The sequence below is a fragment of the Meles meles genome, chromosome 20 (genome assembly GCF_922984935.1).
Source record: "Meles meles chromosome 20, mMelMel3.1 paternal haplotype, whole genome shotgun sequence".
NCBI lineage: Eukaryota > Metazoa > Chordata > Mammalia > Carnivora > Mustelidae > Meles > Meles meles.
Window position 1 is genome coordinate 60,801,714 of NC_060085.1, and position 18,914 is coordinate 60,820,627.

An 18,914-nucleotide genomic window follows, 5' to 3' on the forward strand; every position below is an offset into this window, starting at 1 on the left:
CCAACTAGTTTTTTTGGAGTACAGGAAGAAATCCTTCTTGTGAGTCCTAAACACACACACACACACACACACACACACACACACACACACACACACACACACAACATTTTATCATGTGATGACCACTGCCTTATGCTATTTTATAGTAGAATGTTAAGCTGCAGACTTCTGTATCTTAGGATCTTCCCCAAGGTAGGCGGAGCATATTTTGACCCACTGGCAGCCCAAGCGACCAACATGGTGGCATGGTTGGAACACTATATATTCCTCCAACAGTGGGGTGTGGTAGGGAGGAGGACGGACCCTAAAGCCCAGTTATGCTCTCTGTTGATCTGACTTGATCTAAACATAATGAGCTAGAGGAAATAGAATTCACCAGAAGCCATTTCAGGCAGAACCTTGCATTTCTTCAGAAGAAATGTTCTGATGAGGCAAAAAGGGGCTGGTAGGGATGTTCAGGATCAGAAGATGACCACAGGTTTGCTCTATGTAATACAGGGAAGAGAACTTTGAAATATGTGTAGGGAGGAGGTGGACCTGGTAAATGCCACAGGGGCAAGGTGGGGAAGGTGACCCCCCAGTGGCTGAGGCAAATGGTCTTTGGGGGATATGTGGGAGTGTGGAAACTTCTTTCCCTTCTCCCTCCAAGCTCAACAATTCCTCACTATTCTCTGTGCTTTCCTGTGAACTGCTCTTCTTGGGCAAACCTCAAGGAAGAGACAGTTTATGTACCCAAGGAGACACAGGCAGAGGAGGGTATAGGAGCAAAGAATGTTCCAGAAAACAACCGGTTATGTAAGTACATACTTAGGTACATGTTTGGGTTGCACATTCATCAGTAATCCTACAAAAGCACTGCTTCTCCCAGGGGAATGTGTAAGACACATTGGGCAGTGAGTCCCTGGAGGGCACTCCAACCACAATCCCAATGTCATGGGGTCCTCTGAGCTGAGCCAAGGAGTGAAGTTCCCTTAAAAACTGCATTTCAAGTGGGTAAAGGAGTTTAACAATAAAGACCCGAGGATACACATTACTCTACAAAGAGCATCAAATTGAAACCTTTCCTTCCATAGAGTAAGCAGTCATGCCCAGAATACATGCATGAGACCAGTTCACTTAGAAACACAGTCTTGGTACACAGTAGGCATTTGATAAGTACCTAGGGATGAATGACTTGATAAATTTTTCTCATACTGGCCTTAGATGAGTTACTAAACTTCCTTTGTGCTTCAATTCCCTCATCCATAAAATGTCACCGTGTTTTGAAAATTGCCTAACACTCAGTGAGAACAAGATAAATATTAACTTTCATATGATTCATGGAGTGGATTAGATAAGTTTCAAGGTCTAGTTTGTATTAAAGTTGCTATTTGTTCATTGAACAAATGTTGAGTGTCAACTATAAAAAATGAGGACAGAATGCCCAGCTTGTTTACTTCATGACTCCCAGTGCTTAGGACAGGCTTCATGTATTTATTGAAATAGATTGTTATTGACCAAATGAATAAAGGTCTATGCTGATCATAATTATGATCTAAATTCTAGAATTTATCTTCTAGAAAAATTCTTTTTTTCTACAATTCTTTTAAGAAGCAGTAAAGACCTGACCGGATTTGTTTACTTTTGGAAAACCATTACAGAGCCAACTCTTAAAGTTACCTCTGTATCATTCAGGAGTGGCCAGTTTGACAACTCAGTGAGCTTGTTTCTTACTTATGGTCTGTGTCCATCACAGATTGTCAAGGGGCTCCTTGTTCCAAGATAATAACACCTTGGCATTGCAGAGGGAAAGACATCCTGGAGAGTCTGTGTCAACACTTAAATGCTCTTCACTGGAAATGACATGTCACTTCTGCTCCTAACCAGCTTGCCCAGGCTAGCCACAGATGCCCGCCCAACCAAGGGAGCAGGAAGTTCTGGCTCCACGTGCCCAGGGAACAGAGGAACAGGGGGCAGTATTAATCACTAACCCCAACAAAGGCTTTCAGCTCAGACCAGGAAAGGTTTATCTTTTTTCTTTAGCTGCTAGGAAATAGATAATTTTCAAATCTATGTCCCAGTGCATAGAAAAAGATGAATGTTTTCTAATTCTGTTTATAGAACTATCATGTTGCTAGTGTCCAAACTTGACAAAGACAGCATAAAACAAAATCAATGGAACAAACACACAAATGGCAAGATAGTTAAAATTGGCAATGATATGATCATAAATTGAATTTCTCTGTTGATAGAGAACAATTCATTATGACCAAATTGTGTGCATCCTAGGAATACGAGGATGGTTTAAAGAAAAATAGAATCACCTCCATTGACAATGAAAGGTCATTTTCGTGTACCTGTATTCAAATAGTCCATCACTTACTAACTCTGTGACTTTGGATAAATGTATAAACACTATGAGCCCGATTTTCAAATCTGTAAATGGAATCTTCACAGTCCTTACTTCCCAGGGTAATTGAGAGTGTTGGAAGATAATGAATCTGAAGTGTTTGTGTGCAAGGTCAGTGGTCAATGCCAGCTGATTCTATTACCATTATTATCATCATATTGAATCAATAGCTGATTCAGACATTTTTCTATTTCTTTATTTTGAAAATACATATTGAGGAACTACTATATGCCAAGTACTTTCCAATTTATGAAGCAGAAACTTCATAAATTCTATTTGGCAAAAAACAGGAAACCAACAATAAGTCTGGTCTATATCATGTAGTGATAAGTATTTGGAGAAAAATAAAATTGAGGGAATTGGGAATGCTGTCTTTGTGCAAGAGTGGAATGGGAGAGGTACTCATTTTATAGGGTGCTCAGGAAAAATCTTTCTGATAAGGTGGGATTTGAGCAGAGATCTGAAGGGAATGGGAATGAGGTAAACCACTCACTGTGTCTATCAAGAAATGAAGTTTATTTCTCCATCTCTTGAATTTGCTTGTCCTTGTGACTTTCTTTGACCGATAAGATGTGACAGGCATGATGTTGTGCCAGCTCCAAGCTTTGGCCTCAAGAATGCATGAAGCTGGGGCGCCTGGGTGGCTCAGTGGGTTAAGCTGCTGCCTTCGGCTCAGGTCATGATCTTAGGGTCCTGGGATCGAGTCCCACGTCGGGCTCTCTGCTCAGCAGGGAGCCTGCTTCCCTCTCTCTCTCTCTGCCTGCCTCTCTGCCTACTTGTGATCTCTCTCTTTCAAATAAATAAATAATTAATTAAAAAAAAAAAGAATGCATGAAGCTTTCATTCCCTCTGTGCTTGGAACCACCCCTACCCTATGCACAAGCTTGAGCCAGCCTGGTGGAAGTTGAGAGACGTGCGGTTCTGCATTGCTGGCTCCCAGAGGTACAGCCACCTAGATGGTCAGCAGCTGACTGCAGGAATACACATAAGTCCCAAAGGAGACCAGCAGATTGACCACTCCACTGGGCTCAGTCTGAATTATTGGCCCACAGAATCATCAGATAAATGAATGTTGTTTCCAGCCATGCAGTTTTGGGGTGGTTTTTTATGCAGCCAAAGCCTACTGAGAGATATAGCTTTAAGAAATGTAGTATCTGAATTAATGTTTAAGTGTGGAAATTGGACTATAAAGGACATGCATAGAAGCAAGGACACCATTAGAAGTTGTTCCTCTAATTTAGGTGAGAGGAGGAGGTAGTATTGGTGGAAGTGATGGGGATTGATTTTTCTAGACATTTTTTGAAAGTAGAACTAATAATATTTGCTGATGGATTGGGTATGGGGATGTGAAAGAAAGAAAAGTCTTGAGAATAATGTCCAGATGTTTTGCTTACACAACCAAAGAATGTAAGTATAATTTAGTGAGATGGAAAGGACATAGAAGAAAGTTGGCAAGGAAGGTTGAGTGGGCTTGTTTTGGATGTGTAAAATTTGAAATGCCTATTAAGCATCCACTTAGAGATGCCAAACAGACAAGTTACACAGGTGGAATTAGGGAGAGAGATCCTGGCTGAAGATGTGGATTGGGGCATCATTGCCATTGAAGGTCCTTAAGTAGGACATGACCCTGGATTAGCTCAGCTAGCGCTAGGTATAGATAGTGGAGGGGTTCAGACTAAGGATATGCCCTAGGACATTGCCAGTGTTTTGAGACTGGAGAGATGGGGAAGAACCAGCAAAGGCGAATGAGAAGGAGAGGCCAATGAGGTAGGAGGAGAACTGAGTGAGAGATGTCCTGGACACCAAGCTCAGAAAGGGCCATTAAGGCAGAGGGAGCCATTAATCAATGGTGTCAAATGCTGTGTAAGATGAGAACTGAAGACTGACCCTTGGATTTGTCAACAAGGAGTTTATTGACAACTTCGAAGTGCACTATTTTGGAGGAGGACACAGGGCAAAAGCCCAGGGAGAATGAGAGGAGGCTCTGGGAAAGCAGGTACATACAACCCTTTCAGAGTATTTATAGATAAGGGATGACTCTATAAAACAATATGGAAGTTCCTCAAGAAGTTAAAAAATAGAGCTACCCTACGTTCCAGCAATTGCACTGCTAGGTATTTATCCAAAGATAGAAACATAGTGATCCAAGGGACACCTGCACCCCAATGTTCATAGCAGGCAATGTCCACTTTAGCCAAAATATGGAGATGTCCTTCAACAGATGAATGGATAAAGAAGATGTGGTTCATATATGAAATGGAATATTACTCAGTCATCAGAAAGGATGAATACTTACCATTTACATTGACAAGGATGGAACTGGAGGGTATTATGCTGAGTGAAGTAAATCAGTCAGAGAAAGACAATTATATTATTTCACTCACATGTGGAAAATAAGAAGTAGGGCAGAGGATCATAGGGGAAGGCAGAGAAACCTGAAAGGGAAGAAATCAGAGAGGGAGAAAAACCATGGGATACTCTGGATTCCAGGAAACAAACTGGAGGTTACAAAAGGGAGGGGGTGGGGGAACGGGGTAACCGGGTGACAGCTATTAAGGAGACCACGTGTCATGATGAGCTCTGAGTGTTACACACAACTAATGGATCGTTGAATACTATATCTAAAACTAAAGATGAACACTATGTTGGCCCTCAATTAAACATAATAATAAAAACAATATACATGACTTAGTGTAACCAAACCAAACAAAATAAAACAAAAACCCAAAAGCGTGAGTATCCAGCTTCCCATTTGACCTCCCTGAGTTCCTGAGGTTTTGGCTTTTCACTACAACTGTCGTGGCCAACTACATCCCAGGGGTTCTAGATTTCCAGATTTTCAAATTTGTTCTTGCCTGATTGGCCTGGTACTGCCCAGGTGTTCACAATGCATTGGACCCTGCCAACTCTACTTTAGGTCTGGTCAGGGCCACAACTGGGGCCAGGGTTAGGGTTACAGTCCTGAAGACGCTAGGGTCAAACTCAGTGACCACGCAGAGTCTTATCCTGAGGGCTGAGGGGAGGTTTAGCATTAGAGGGAGGCTTGGTCTTTGGCTTTGGCCTCAGGGCGATGCTGTTAGTATGGCTGTTTCACGTTTTTTGCTAAAATCATGTTCCCCATCCAGCAACATCCGGGAGCTTGGTGATGACACTGTTTCCTTCTGTGTTCCTGACTCCATGAGTCTGGCATCCACCAGGTGACCCAAATCCATTGTTCGGGCACAGTAGGTTGTTCTACAGGCAGGACTAGTGTTAGGGCTATGGTCTGGTAAAGGGTTGGAATCAATCCCAAGGCAGCGCGGAGATTTGCCTTGGGGCCTGAATGAGCTTTAGGGTGGAACTGCGGATTCGGGTGGGGTCTCAGGTTCTACGCACCTACTGGGCATGAGTGTTACATGTTCCCTAGAATCCTGCTCTTTGTTTCACTGCACCAGTTGCCTGCTGCACGGCTGGCTCCTGTTTTCTTGCTGGATTTGTCCTGAACCAGTCTTTGGTCCCAAATCCCATCTTTCCTCAGAGTTAGCATTCGAGTGGCAGTAGGCTCAGAGCCATTCCTAGGGTTTGGGCGAGAATCCAGGAGATGGTAGACACTTAGTGGTGGTGAGGCTGAGTCATGCCCTGAAGGTTGAGTTCAGATATAGCCTTAGGGTGAGGATCTAGCTTCCATTTGGCCTCGGGGATTGCTTCTTGTGTTCCTGAGGTTTAGGATTTCTCTAGAATCATGGTGTCCAGCAACATCTCAGGAGTTGCAATCCAGTTTCCTTCTTTGTTCTTGCCCGACTGGCTTTGCACTATCCAGGTGTCCACAATCCACTGAACCCTCCCAACCAGGGTTTGGGTTTGGTCAGGGTCACATTCAGGCCCAGGATAAGGGTTAGAGTCCTGAAGATGTTAGGGGACAATTCAATGGTAGTGCAGAGTCTTAACTTGAGGCCTGAGGTGAGGGCTAGTATTAGGGTGAAGCTCAGGCTTGGGGTTTGGCCTCAGGGGGATGTTCCAAATGTTGCCAGAGTTCAGATGTTTTACTAGAATCCCGTTCTCAAGCAGCATCTGGGAGTTATAAGTGACATGGCTTTCTTCCGTGTTCCTAACTGATGAATCTGGCATCTGTCAGTTGACTCCAATTGATTGTGCCCTCAGAACTCAGTTTTGGACACAGGAAAGGGCACAGTCGGGGCTAGGGTCAGGGTTCTGGTTTGGGAAGTGGGAGAATCTATCTGATGGCATCGCAGTTTCATTTTTTAGTCTAAGGTGTTGTCCTCAGGCTTCCACATGTACACGGGAAATCCTTTCTATCTTTGTGAAAAAAAAAAAAAAAAAAAAAAAAAAAAGTTTGTTGATAGTTACCTTCTCCACACACTTATTTCTCAGAGTTTAGTAGAGGGCACTTTCCTTATTGTGGACACATACTTCTCGCAATGTTTCTACCTTCATGAAATAAGATGTCCGTGGAAAGTTGGTTTCTGTACAGGGTTGTTTCCTATTGTTCTGTCACTGGTACTCTGCTTATGTCTGCCTTCACATGCATTTTTGAAATGCCTCTGTCTGCATGGGAGAAGATATTTGCAAATGACATATCAGATAAAGGGCTAGTATCCAAAATCTATAAAGAACTTACCAAACTCAACACCTAAAGAACAAATAATCCAATCCAGAAATGGGCAGAAGATACGAACAGACATTTCTGCCAAGACGACGTCCAAATGGCCAACAGACACGTGAAAAAGTGCTCAACATCACTCAGTATCAGGGAAATACAAATCAAAACCACAGTAAGGTTTGGCTAAAACTAACAAGTCAGGAAACGATGGATGTTGGTGAGGATGCAGAGAAAGGGGAACCCTTCTACACTGTTGCGGAAATGCAAGCTGGTGCAGTCAGTCTGGAAAACAGCATGGAGTTTCCTCAAGAAGTTGAAAGTAGAGCTACCCTACAACCCAGCAATTGCACTACTGGGTGTTTACCCTAAAGTTACAAATATAGTGATCCAAAGGGGCACAGGCACCCGAGTGTTTATAGGAACAATGTCCATAATAGCCAAACTATGGAAAGAACCCAGGTGTCTATCAACAGATAATGGATAAAGAAGATATGGTCCATATATACAATGAAATATTATGTCTCCATCAGAAAGGATGAACACCCACCTTTTGTATCAACATGAAAATGACTGGAGGAGATTATGCTGAGTGAAATAAGTCAAGCAGAGAGAGTCAATGATCATATGGTTTCACTTACTTGTAGAACATAAGGAATAACACGGAGGACATTGGGAGTTGGAAAAGAGAAGTGAGATGAGTGAAATCAGAGGGGGAGATGAACTATGAGAGACTGTGGACTCTGAGAAACAAACTGAGGGTTTTGGAGGGAGGGAAGTTGGGAGGTTGGATGAGCCTGGTGGTGGGTATTATGGAGGACACGTATTGCAAGGAGCACTGGGTATGGTGCATAAACAATGAATCTTGGAACACTGAAAAAAATTAAATTAAAAAATAAAGTTAGAGATTTAGTTTGTCAAAAAACCAAAATGTTAGTTGAAACTTGAATCCTATGATTTTGATGTCGTGTAAAGGTGCACCTGCACCCCAATGTTCATAGCAGCAATGTCCACAATAGCCAAACTGTGGAAGGAGATGAGATGTGCTTCAGCAGAAGAATGGATAAAAAACCTGTGGCTCCTATCTACAAAGGAATATGACTCAGCCATCAGAAAGGATGAATACCCACCATTTGCATCGACAAGGATGGAACTGGAGGGGACTAAGCTAAGTGAAATAATTCAAGCAGAGAAAGACAATGATCATATGGTTTCACTCATGTGGAACATAAGGAATAGCTTAAAGGACCACAGGAGAAGGAAGGGAAAACTGAATGAGAAGGAATCAGAGAGGAAGAGTAACCATGAGAGACTCTGGACTCTGGGAAACAAACTGAAGGTTATGAAATGGAGGGAGGTAGGGAGATGGGGCAACTGGGTGCCGGGTATTAAGGAGGGTACGTGTGGTACATGTGGTGATGAGCACTGGGTGTTATATACAACTCATGCATCATTGAACACTTCATCAAAAACTAATGATGGACTCTGTGTTTGCTATTTGAACATAATAACAAGAAAAATGCACCACAAATTTTTTAAGCCTGTTTTAACATTCCTTCATTTTTTTAATATACTGCTATCCTCCAGGCATGGAAAGGGCTGGGCCTCTTGGGCCTTTGGGAGGAAACAGTCTGCATCTTAGAGATGAGGAGGCAGGCTTTCCTCAGGCTCTCATGTCTGGTGAGTGACTGTCCCCTTTGCCAGCTGCTCTTCAAAGGGAAGTCAACAGAACTTGTGGGACTATTTTTAGTGACAGGCTTAGTGACCTTAGGTCCTCCTTCTGAGGTCTGGGGCCTTGAACTGTCTTCCCAGAAGCATGGGTATTGTTTCTAAGGGTCTGTAATACCTGAGGTGGCAGCTTTTGAATGTGTTATCTACCTTTGTGGGGCTGTTCCGTCCTGCATCTCCACGCTGGCAAGGTCCTGGATGTGGGCCTAGCTTCTGGCATTCCCACTTAGAGCGAGAACCAGCAGCTTAACTGATGCCAGCCCTGATGCCATGCCCCTATCCAGGTGCTCTAAGTCCCCTTGCACAAATCTTAACAAAGACAAGAAGTCCATTATCTGCTGTCAGGTAATTTGCAGGCTGGAGAAGACTCCTAGGTCTGCTGTGGGGTGGTTTTCTAACAGAGGCATGATCATGCCTTCCATTGTAAGGCCAGCATGTCCAGACGCTCCCTGGTGGGCAAGCTTCAGTTTCCTCATTGGAAAGTGGGAATGGTAATGCCTGTTCTGCCTGCCCCCAAGTCTGTCACAATGATTCTATGAAAGCACAGATATGAGCATGTATTGGAAAATCCTAGTGAAGTGCAAAGTACTATTTCCATTACAGCATGAATAATTTTGTTCACATTTATGCTTTTGCAAATTGCAGGAGGGTTCTGAGTGGTGGCGCTGTCTCCCTTCCTAGCAGCTCTTGGTGCAAGTGTGGTGGTCTGGGCCCAGAACAGAGGGAACTGCAGTAGTCCTGTCCCACCTCGAGGCCCACGTGGCTCTTCCTGCTGTCACTGAGTCTCTGTTGGTTCCCTGCATAGCTCTGGGATGGGGTCACTGATTTGGCAGGACAAACAAAACCAATGGCCCACTTCACCCCATGTGAGTGAAGCACAGGAATGACCTTTGGATATGCGTGGACTGGCTGGAGTGGTGGGTACCAAACCAGCCCCAAATTATTCAGCATGCCAGACAGGGATCAGGGAGGGGTAGGCCCTGAGTGATCTTGAACTATCTTCATCATTTTTACAGACCAGATTTCATTCCTTGGAATTTTCCTGTTTCCTGTGTAAATTTGACATCTTAAATTTAATAGCTAAGAGCAGCGAATTCATGGAGCAGTCATCTTTGAACCAGGACACTAGATGAATCAGAGCATCTCCCTTATAAAGCACTCATTTGTTCATGCATTCATTCACTCATTTGCTTGTTTGAGAGAGGCTGTCTGGCTGATGGGATGGGAGGGTCATCTTTAGATTCCTTTGGCACAGAGTTTGAATCCCGGCTCTGTCTCTCAGGGCTGTGACCTTGAACAAGTGGAATAACTCTTTGGGACCCCACTTTGCTCAGCCATTAAAAAAGGCAGGTGACATTCTCCTCGCTGGCTTGCGCTGAGGGTTGGCACTGATGTGCAGACAGTAATGTTCACCCAGAGTATGTGGCCAGGAATCAGACTTCTGCTCTCCAGCTCTGCAACTCTTCAATATTCTGCAGTCAACAAATGCCTTTCTGGTGCTGCAGATGTCCCTGCTGCTGCCCCACTCAGGTTCCCCCTCCAGTCCCAGGCACACCTTCCCGATTTCTTAATGTGGGCCAGCAGTGGTGCCCAGGAAGTCTTTCTCTACCTGTGAGGCCAGTGGCTCACCTTATCTGACAGTTGATCAGGCCTGAAGAGCCAGTGCACAATTGTGCCTTGGAAGTAGCACTCATGTACACTCGGGGGAAATTGGGATTTGTACACCCTTCAAGATATGTCTGAGGTTCCCAGAGGTCCAAGCAGGACTGAGCTCCAGATGTCCACAGTGGTAACTTGCTTGGTAATGAAACTTTATTGGCTGCCTTCCTTTCCTTCCCTCACCTCCTCGCTTCTCCCACCAATGTTTTCTGGGATGATCTGTCAGATAAACTACTTGAACTTGAATCCTCATCTCAAGGTATCAGTTCTGGGAGCTGGGAGGGAGCAACTTAAAGCGAGCATCTGATAGGTACTAGTGGATATGTTCAGAGAACAGAGTCTCCTCCCTTGGGGAATTCAGTCTGAGAAGCAAAAATGTCCAACCTGATATAGCACAATGACATAGTTAAGAGGTGCTGGGGGTTGGGAGAAAGGAGGCTGAGGGGTGTGCACTTGAATTTCCCAAGGGAGGACAAGAGAGCAGCCTCTGCAGGGACAGGACTGGGCAGGAGGCCAACCCCGCTGCATTCTCTGAGGGGATGGCCAAGTGGCAGCACAGGAGCAGGTGGGCTTGCTGTGGGAAGGGGACGAGGGCCCTAAACTCCAAAGTCATTTCATGGGGTCAGCCTGTGGGGTGAGGCTGCACCTCTCCATGCTGTGCAGAAGGGCAGTCAGGGGTTGGCCAGCCCACCGCATGGGCCTCTGAGACCATGGGGGCGCTGGGCAGATCTTGAAATGGGGCTGCTGCCACCAAGTTGAAGGCCATTTGGGGAAGACAAGGACTGGCTGGGAACAAAGGATGGGTGCTGTAGTGGCAGAGTAACAGCAGGAAGCTGGGACAGATGCAAGGAAAGTTGTGGGTGGGGTAAAGCCCAACTTGTGTCCCAAACCTCCTCCAGGGATCCATCCACATGCCTGGAATCAGCCCCCTGCTTGGGATTTGTCCTGTCAGAACTTCAGTAGTAACAATAAACATAGTAGCAGGAAACATGGGTTGAGCCCTCACTACATTTGAAGCATTCTGCTGAGGACTTTACATATATGGCTTCCTCCATGTCCTCTTCCTCTGTGGCTTCCTGTCATCCTCAACCCTTTGAGGTAGGCACTAATATTAACATCACTTTACAGATGAGAAAAATAAGGTTCATATCTTTCCTAAACTCAGCTTGTGAAATTATTAATTTCCTTCATTCATCAGCTTGGGCTTTCACAACAAAGTACTATAGACCAGGTGCCTTGAACAATAGAAATTTATTTCTCACAGGTCTTTCTTCACAGCTTGAAGTTCAAGGTAAAGCCAACAGGATTGGTTTCTGGTGAGACCTCTCTTCCTGGATTGTAGATGGCCACCATCTTGCTGGGTCTTCGCTTGGCCTCTTCTCTGTGAGCACAGAGAGACAGGAAGAGAGAGATGAAAGAGAGAGAGAGAGAGAGAGAGATGAGAGATGAAAGACACACACACACACACACACACAGAAGAGAGATGAAAGACAGGCAGACACACACGCACAGGAGGGGGGATCTCTTGAGTCTCTTCTCCCAGTTGTTGGGACATCAGTCTTATCTGCTCAGGGTCCCTATGCAGGGACCTCATTTAACCTTCATTGCATCCCTATAGGCCCCATTGCCAAGTACAGTCACAGTGGGGATTAGGGCTTTAATACACGAATTTGTTGGGGGTGGGGGTTGAACAACATAATTCAGTCCATAATATCCCCCAACATTGTATAAAACTTTATCATTTACAAATGTCATTTTGTAAATGGTGAGGTGTTTATATCTTAAGTTTCCATCCCAGGACTGCAGTTTTGGCATAGTAGCTCTTTGTGAAAGCTTAAAATTCAGACAGGCCTGTGGACTCCCAAGGCAGCACTCTGGGTGGGCACTTATTAATGCTGTAAGTGAGAGGAAGAGAATGGGGCATGAGCTAGGACCTGGTGCACACCACCCGCCACTTACCAAGGCCCTTAGAAATGGGTTCTGTGTCCTAGCATGGAGATTGTCCTTTGGAGCTGAGTTGGGGCTGCCCCCTTCTCAAGAGTGCTGTATTCTCCCCTATGGATTCTTTACTAGAGGTCAACTGTTAGTTACCATTTATCCTTACACTTTTGTTGGCTTATTTTTCTTGCATTAGAGTTAAGTAGGAAATAAAATGTTTCTTATACCCATAACTATATATTGAAACAAGATAATCTCTCCTAAAAAGACAGAACCCACGGCAAGTTTACAAATGGGGGCCCACAGACCATATGTTTAACTACATATGCAAATAAAACATGGCTGGGGCGCCTGGGTGGCTCAGTTGGGTAAGCCTCTGCCTTTAGCTCAGGTCATGATCTCAGGGTCCTGGGTTTAAGCCCTGCATAGGGCTCCCTGCTCAGTGTGGAGTCTGTTTCTCCCTCTCCCTCTGCCTCTGTCTCTCTCTCTCTCAAATAAATAAACAAAATCTTTAAAAACATATAAATAAATAAAATCATTAAAAAATGGCTGTAAAACAAAGTCTATTCTATTGTCTAGCCTTGACAAATGTACCTCCATTGCAACTTGGGAGGCTGGGTTCTAATATAGAATTCTTGGACTCCTGTGGGCATGACCCCACCTGTTCATTCTCTAGGCACTGATCCAGGTATACATCTGAGAAGCCGGCTTAGGGTCATTCAGAATTCTCAGGTCTTGGGGAGTTGGCACATGGTCTGGAGAGTTTAGGGCAGGATTACTAGCTACCAGTGGACATAAACCCTCTTTCTGTGGGGAGGGCAGAAGGTGCCAGAGGATGGCTGGTGCCTAAGGAAGTATGCAGGCAGTACCCAAATGTGGAAGGCTGCACATTTCCTAAAAAACAGGGTGTGAATGAGTGTGTGTCTGTGAACCAGTGGAATATTTTTGTGTTTAATCCACAGAGTTTTCTTTTGCTGAAATAATATCATGTAATACTAAATCTTGTTAAATATCTAGCTTTCACTCGCCCTTGCACTCCCATCCCTGTTTTGGACATTCGTCTGGTTGAACTCATGTTGAAATTTGCCTGAGGCTCTCTGCCTCCAAAATCCCTCATCCCTCTTTAGATCTTCGTTAAAAGAGGCCGACAGTCAAGACATTTTTGAGTCTATCACGGAAAATAGAACCAGACTGGTTATTGCTCACGTTGTCAGGTGTGATACTGGTATCATGGGAATGTTTGAGAAAACATTTATACATTAGCTAAGATACTAAAGTATTTAAAGGTGAAATATGTCCGCTGGAACGCTTTAAAATTGCTCCCACGTGGGGGCTGGGGGAAGGTGTGTGTGGGGAGGGATTCAGATGGAAAAAAAAAAAAAGGCAAGGTGCAGCCTATGATGGAAGCTGGGGCATGGATGCGTGGGGCACTTTTGCGCGCGTGCACATTCCTACAACAAAGACGTTAACCACGAGAACAAAACGCTGTTCCTGGAGACTTGATGGAGTACCGGCTGCCCGCGAAGCATCTGCGCTTTAGGAAGGGCCCGTCTTCATCCCGGGACGTCTTACAGCCCGAGATTCGGTTTCCTTTTCTGTAAACCAAGCCTTGGATGAGGAGGGGGACCCGGCGCGCTCAGGCAACGCTCGGGTTACACGGTCATAACCTGGGTGAGCCGGGCCTGGAGACGACGTCCGACGCCACCAGTTCTCACCACGACTCCCGGGTCCGAGTTCTCGGGGGCGGGCTCTGCCCTCCGGCGCGGGCTGGGCAGGGCGACGCGGTTGGTCCGTCTGGTCCCCCCGCCCCCGCCACGCCTCCAGGGCCGCCCCTCCCCGGCCCCGCCCCCGCGGCGCAGTCTTCGGGTCCTCCCCCGGCCGGGAGGGGTGGCTAGAGGAGCCTGACTTCCCTGTGTCCTCCCGGAGCCCGTCCCGCGGCCCGCCCACCTCCAGCCAGACTTTTGTGCGCCGCCGCGCGGAGGGGATCTGGTAAGCGTGGCCTCACGCGGGCTGGGGCGGGGGTGCACGTAGTCTGGGTAAACCGGGGGTGTGGTGCAAACCGGGGCACTCCGAGGGAAGGTCTGGGGGGTTGGGGGTGTCACACTGGAGAGGCCTGGCCCTGGGGAAGCGCTGGGGTGGGGCCCAGGATGGGGGTGCGCCGCGGAGGGAGTAAACCCGGAGCTGTTCCAGGGCTTCTCGGGCTCGGTGGGTCACACCTGGGAATCCCGGGGCTTGGGGAACGCGGAAGAAGAGGTAAACCGATAGCCGGGGTGTCAGATGGGAGGCCGGGCCAGGAGATTTGCGAATGCAAGGTAAAGCGGGGAAAGGGAAGGGAAAGTGGTTCCAGGGGACCAAGGGCGGAGGCAACGCCTAGTCAGTTAGCCAAGTTAGGACTCGGGGCAATGGCAGCGCTCATGAGGGACCTGGGATGGAGAGAGACTAACCAGGGCTGGTTCAGTGCCCTTGCGAGTGGGAGATGGGGAATCCAGACTGTGAGGGGTGGGCAAGTCTTGTTCTTCAGGTATCCCTGAGGCACCCTTCTCTCCCACAGGTCCAGTGTCTGGACTTAACCGGCCTCCTCCACCACACCTACTGATCAGAAACTACCCAGGTGGGTACTCCAGGTGATTCTAATGCAGCCATAGATAAGAACCACAGGTCTAAAACATGAGAACTTTGAGGGGTTTGAACTAGTGGTGGGGACTGGCCAGGTGTCTTGTGAAATAAATGCGTTGTGTTATTTAATCTTCACAACTTTGAAGTCGGTGCTATTGTCCCCATTTAACAGATGAGGCACTGGAGGCACAGAAATTGAACTTTTCCAAGGACCCACATTTAGGAAGGAGAAGAGCTGGGATTCAGACCCTTCTGGCAGGCTTCAGGGTTCTCCCACTGAACCTGGTCTCCTGTGAAGCCCAGAGGCACTTTGACCTCACAGCCAGGTAGTGGGCAGCTGAGTGGAGCCAATTCACTCCAGCATTTCAGCTGCCCACTGAATAGTTAGGAATGGCCATCCCTCCCGCCATGGGGTGAGCACTAGTTTGTATGAAGTGCTAGCGACCAGGTCTCAGACCTGATGTGCACTGGGGTTCCCAAAAGGGCTTGGATTCCAGGCCAGCTTCTCCCTGACTCACTGGGAGGCGTCTGGAAGATCAGTGACCTTATAGACTCATGTGCCTGGCAGCCAGTGTTCACCTGCACCCTGGTATCCTGGCCCAACCCCTCCCGTTGCCTGCGCCAGAGGAAGGGGCTCCAAGCACTCTGGACCTGCAGGGCTCTCGCTCCACACTCTGACATCTTGGCTGGGGAGTTCTTTGTTGTGGGGGGCTGTCCTGGAGCACTCCCTCCATCCCGTGCCCTCTGGGGGAAAGGCTGGGTGGGCACCCATGCCTTGGAGTCCATTCCATCTCCCCACAGCCTTGCCCCTCTCTGTGGGCTACAGGAGAGGGTTTACTGTGTCCACAGCCCACTCTCCCGACAGGAGCCTCCCTCACCAGCAGGCCTGTCCTTCAGGACCTGGTGTGTCCATCTGTGCTCATTTCTGTTGATCCAAATGACATTTGAACCCCTTCTCCTTCTGAAACACTCCCACATTCTCCAGGGAGCCGAGTGGCTCTGACCACCGTCCATGGGGATGTGAGGTCTCTGCTGGTGGGATATGGTGTCCCCATGCTGTTGGGGGCACAGAGCAGGTGGGAAGTCCTGCTGGGTGCTGACCACACTGGGCCTCTGACCCATTTAGATGATTTTAGAGGACATTCCTCCGTGTGCTTTCCTCACACAAGTTTCTCTTAGACCTGCTCCTTGGGGACCCCTAGCTCTGCCTTGTGCCTTGAGACATGGTCTCTTTATCAGCAGTCAGGGAACCCTTCAGTTTAGCTCAGCTGCGGGCACTTGCCTCCTGGTGCCAACCTGGTTTCTTGGCGTATCTGGAAACTCATTGTGTTCTGCCTGAATCTCACCACAAGGAGGGGGTCATCTGCAGTTTTATTTTATTCTTAATGGGTTTTATACATTTTGTATTTAACTTTTCTGTTTTGATCTCCTAATGAACTTGTGGCTCTTCGTAGATTCAACTTGTGAAATAATTATACTGTATTTATTATTATTAGATGCTGAAGTTATCACTGATTGACAGTGGTGGTCTGTTTACATTTTGTTCCTTTGTCATTTTCATCCTTCAGACACTTTTGGAAGCATCTTATTTTTTAGCAACAGCAGAATGTTCCAGAGCCATCTTGATTTTTCTCCAGCCTTGAGTTATGGAAATCATTGTCCTCTAAGAGTCCTGGTTCTGAGTATTAGAGATGAATATCTGAGTGTCAGAGATGCATGGGGGTACCCACCAGACTAAAGGAAAGTCCTGTTGCTTTGGACTACTTTTAGAAGTGTCAGAGTCAGAAAGTACATATATATTTTTTTAAGATTTTATTTATTTATTCGACAGACAGAGATCACAAGTAGGCAGAGAAGCAGGCAGAGAGAGAGAAAGGGAAGCAGGCTCCCCGCTGAGCAGAGAGCCCGATGCGGGGTTCAATCCCAGGACCCTGGGATCACGACCTGAGCCGAAGGCAGAGGCTTTAACCCACTGAGCCACCCAGGTGCCCCAGAAAGTACATCTTTTTTTAAGGTTGGTGTTCACACTGACTTTGAGCATTTCGATGCTATATATTCAGCTATCCCTGCAGTATGTCATGTCATGGGCGTCTAAGACTTCTCTTCCACACCGAAAGTCCTCAACTCAGCTCTCAACTCTCTCAGCCCCAGAGGAGGGCAGGGGAACTGTAACTGAAGTCACAGAGCTGGGAGTTATCAGGTACTCTTTTTTTTTTTTTTTTTTAAGATTTTATTTATTTATTTGACAGAGAGAGATCATAAGTAGGCAGAGAGGCAGACAGAGAGAGTGAGAGGGAAGCAGGCTCCCTGCTGAGCAGAGAGCCCGATGTGGGACTCGATCCCAGGACCCTGAGATCATGACCTGAGCCGAAGGCAGCAGCTTAAACCACTGAGCCACCCAGGCGCCCCTATCAGGTACTCTTGATGCGTAATAAAGCAGGGGAAAACCTAGGGACTTAAAACAACAGTGATTTATCCTTTCTCAGTGTTCTGCATATTTATTGCTGGGGTGTAACTTTGGCTTCATGGGAGTCATCTGGGGACACTCGTCGGCCCTGATTCCTTTTCGTGGGAGAAGCAAGAGAGTTGTCTTTTGGAACAGAAAAACCAGTCTGAGGAAGAAACAAGAACTCCTTGCTCTGCCTTTAAGGCCCTACAGGACAGGCTATCCTGCCATCCTCAAGTTTGCCCTACCCCAGTGCCTTTATACTTGCTGCTGTCTCTGCTCGCAGGGCTCTTTCCCTAGACCTTTGCACAGTTGGCATTTTAAAAAAAAGTTTGATTATTTATTTTTTAGTAATTGCTATACCCAACATAGCTCGGACTCACAAGAGTCACATGCTTTTCTGACTGAGCCAACCAGGTGCCCCTGTGCAGTTGGCATTTTTTTTTTTTTTTTAAATCAGTTAGAGCTTAGTAAAGTGTCACCCTCTCTTCTAGGGCCTTTCTTGTTCCTCCATCTGTACCCTACCCTATACTTTCCTGGGGTAGTCCCTGTCAGTTCACTGTGTTTAATTTCTCTTGCTCATTTGTTTGTTCTCTTGTTTATTTATGTCTCTGCCTCTACAATGCAAATTTCCTGAGAGCAGGACCTTTATCTGGCTTGCTTTTCACTGTATTTTTGGTGCCTAGAAAAACAAAACGTCATTTGTTGAATGGATGATGAATCATTCATGCACTGAGGGGGCAAGAAGGATGACTGGATGAAGCACAGAGGGTTTCTAAGGCAGTGAAACTACTCCGTATGAGTGCATTATGGTGGATACATATCATTATACATTTGTCCAGACCCACTGGGTGTGCAGCGCAGGAGTGAACCCCAATATAAACTGGACTTGGGGTGATTATGGTGTGTCAGTGTAGGTTTAGCGTACCCTGCTCCTCTTCTAGTGTTCTTGTGCAGGATGTTGGGGGAACTCTTTGTACCTTACTCTCAATTTTTCTGTGAACCTAAGACTGCACAAAAAAAGAAAGGTGGTTTTTTTTTAAAAGTGTATGTTCATCGGGAAGAAGTCTGAACAGTACAGACATGTATAAAATCCAAAGGATTACATCCACGCCTCCTGAACCCCAGGCCCTTTCTGTTTATATCTGCACCTCCTGTGTTGACTGGCTGGGTGGCTGTGGTGCCTTTCATGGGAAGGATGAGATTGAGAGGAGGCATGGGGACGTTGAGAGCTCTGCGTTAGACCTAGGGTGCCCGAGGCACCTCTCAGACCAGTGAGTGGGAAGTTGGCTTTCTGCATCTGGATCTGGGCTGAGCTGGAGACCTCTGTTGAGGGGGCAGCAGCAACACATCCTTGTTACTTCAGGCAGGGGCCTGGGGGAGGTTCAGTCACAGGAGGTGGACACAAGAGAGGTGAGGAGAGTCTGGAATGTCAGCGCTAGAGGTCAGTGAGGAGGAGAAGCCACAGCAGGAAAAGGGATTCCTTTAGTGGGGGAAGCAACAGAGTTGTCTTTTGAAAACTGAAAAGGGACAGTAGGACA

General features: G+C 46.6%; 1 protein-coding gene across 7 annotated transcripts in view; it reads left to right on the forward strand.

Annotated features, from left to right (window-relative positions):
• Positions 1-14,208: 14,208 nt before the first annotated feature.
• The window catches only part of SLC41A3 (solute carrier family 41 member 3), a 140,782-nt gene continuing 136,076 nt past the window's right edge, over positions 14,209-18,914 (forward strand). For 5 of the 7 annotated variants that reach the window (XM_045992284.1, XM_045992288.1, XM_045992289.1 and 2 more), the window contains exons 1-2: positions 14,209-14,300; positions 14,863-14,922. The gene's annotated coding sequence lies outside the window, so the exon portion shown is untranslated. Of the gene's footprint in view, positions 14,301-14,333; positions 14,391-14,476; positions 14,565-14,862; positions 14,923-18,914 lie in introns of those variants that run through there. The other 2 variants (XM_045992286.1, XM_045992285.1) reach the window with 2 other exon arrangements.